The sequence below is a fragment of the Pecten maximus genome, chromosome 15 (genome assembly GCF_902652985.1).
Source record: "Pecten maximus chromosome 15, xPecMax1.1, whole genome shotgun sequence".
NCBI lineage: Eukaryota > Metazoa > Mollusca > Bivalvia > Pectinida > Pectinidae > Pecten > Pecten maximus.
This window is the reverse complement of record NC_047029.1, coordinates 19,335,441-19,338,103: the sequence shown is the minus strand read 5'-3', so window position 1 is coordinate 19,338,103 and position 2,663 is coordinate 19,335,441. Positions and strand designations below refer to the sequence as shown.

General features: G+C 32.5%; 1 long non-coding RNA gene across 1 annotated transcript; it reads right to left on the bottom strand.

Moving 5' to 3' along the window:
- Window positions 1-290: 290 nt before the first annotated feature.
- On the bottom strand, window positions 291-1,484 carry LOC117344354. The gene is made up of 3 exons (XR_004536157.1): window positions 1,456-1,484; window positions 1,141-1,235; window positions 291-648 (listed from the first exon to the last, which is right to left on the bottom strand). It is a non-coding gene; the product is annotated as an uncharacterized LOC117344354 (long non-coding RNA).
- Window positions 1,485-2,663: the final 1,179 nt, after the last annotated feature.

Sequence of the window (2,663 nt, the reverse complement as noted above, 5' to 3'; positions counted from 1 at the left end):
AGTGTTTAATGTTCAAACATCCATGTCTCTCAAATATTTCATTATATTATGTTTACGATAGTGTAATGAAAATAACAGTGATCTTTAAAAGGCACCAGTCAAAATTTCCAGTTTAATCAAATGACCAATACCTCTTTAGATATACTGTTACTGACTTTGTATTACTTTTCTAAGTTTAAGTTTTCCGACTTCAAGAGAGGCATCTACATCAGTACACTATAATTCATTATTGAAGATATATTAAACGTACTCAAACTGCCGTCAAAGAAAACAAAGTCCAAGCGAGTTTATTTATTTATATATTTTATTTTATATATCTTATCACTTTTGAAAACATTATAACCAAGACATAATGATTAAGTGTAGTGCGTAGGTTTTATAATCCTATCATAAATTCAGCATAAGTTGAAACGTTGATATCAAATAGATTGTCTGCGTCATACTGCATTCTGGCATCAGTGTTATTCGTCTGCTTCCTCATCTAAGAGCACTCTTTACGACAGTCGTGGTGAGACTTGAACCTGTTTTTGTTTCCCCCACATCCACGATAGTTGAAAGGTTTACATGATTTTGTTTTCATATCAAAATAAACCCGTTCACGAGCACCGTGAGCGCAACGATGTCCATGAGCAACCGGAAGTTTACAGTCTGAAACGAAACACAAAAATAAAATAATTAAATAACATTAATTTAATAAAGCTAAACAATTGACCCGTCCTCTTAAAATACATTCCAAGAAAATGTATACACTTGTTTTTTTAGATTAAACCTTAGTACTAATTCACCGTATATCTCTTTGAATAAATTCACCGATTAAATATGCATTGTACATGCTTGATTGCATAAGCTCAAAACTGTGCCCCAACATAAATGTTAAAAAAAAAGAAAAAAAGAAAGAAATACATCTAAAAGATAGAGCCGTTTCTTTGGATGCAGCTATTTATTTGTTTACTTAAGATTTAAAAGAAGTTCAAATGATTGAAGGCTGGTTTCGGTTTGATTGTGTATTGTTTAATGTCCTGTCAACAACAGGTATCATTATATTTTAGAAAACACAACAGTCTTTTTTTGTTTTCAGTTCATCATAATTTCATTTTGTCGGCGAATAATCATTTTTAAACAATATCGAATGATACGTACGATGTGGACGTCTAGCAGCCGTCAAGTCCAGGATCACAAGCACGACGATAGCGACAAGTAGAGCTGTCTTCATGATGAATTTATTTTTCTTAAGACTGAAAAATAAAAAACCCTATATCATAAGAACGAATAAAATTAATGTAAATTGGTGAACGAGACAAAGTTTGGCAAAGTATATTGATACATCCATGTATATATATACAGATAGTATTTTCAATGAAAATATCGGAAGCTCAATTCTTAATTCACACGGTAGCAAAATATTCTTATATCAACAAAATACAAATAATATATAGTATAGTCTATAGAACTTACCTGTGATGAGTCTAAACCAAATTGTGGATAAATTGGCTTGATCTGAACCGTATTTATACTATGGTATTGGGGCAGAATATCAATCATAAATTAAGCCTCTGGTCGTAAATGCATCACCTTAATTAGCATCAACATGCACATACATTCCAATTGCAGAAATGGTCATTTGTAACTGGGTCAAACTAAGAAAATAGCATCAATCATGTATAATTGTGAAAACGAGTTGTGGTATACAATATGAAATGGAATAAATACGAATATCAGAAATTCTTTATCTTATTATTAACGGCACATTGAGGCTGTCAGGTAATTAGGGTCAACGGCCACCTCAAACAAAAATTATGTTTTTATATAATGCATTATTTATTTGGAGGGGGGGGGGGGGGGGGGGGGGGGGTCAATGCAGTCTAATGAAATAAACGTTTTGCTGTAATGGTTCGTCATATACAACGCACTTATAATAATACTTTCCTAAACAGAATTTATTCCTACATTTTTTTTTAGAATTTTCTGTAAAAGTAAGCTAACCAGGCGTTTGGTCGTACATAGATTACGCGTATTTGATTGTGTTCTGTAGGGTACAAGGCCAACACAGTTCAAGATCAGCTGGGAGGTCACTGTACACAGCTGTTGTTATGGTCAAGTTTGGACGAAATAGCTATCGGAGATACAATTGGTCAAGGTGTGTATTTCATGGATGGACATATTATCCTGATTAATGAAAAAGCCATTATAATGCTTCTCTTCAAATTTTTTAATTTCATATATAATATATACTAGCTAATCATTGATTATAAATACATTAAAACATATTTCGTTTAACAACAACATTGCCTATACATTGTAAAACATATGTTCTTACATGTTTCAATTAAAGAAAATGTTTGAAAATGGAAAAATTCAATGTACCATTTTATGAATCAATTAAAATGATACAAAAATGAAAAAAATAGTTACTTGAGCATGGTCGAATTGAAACTTTGTAGTACTGGTTCCCAGTGTTGTAAACAAACATGGGAACTGGAAGCTGCCAGGCGGCTGGAATCGGAAAGTAAGTTGCGGATATAATGTCTGCAATGCCATGATTTCTGGATGATGACAGCATCCGAGGTGATCAAAAAAGAACATTGTTTGATGTCCTTCTCCTCTCGACATTTGAGTAAAAAATACAGTTTTGCCACAATGTATGTGTTCTCTATATTTGTTCA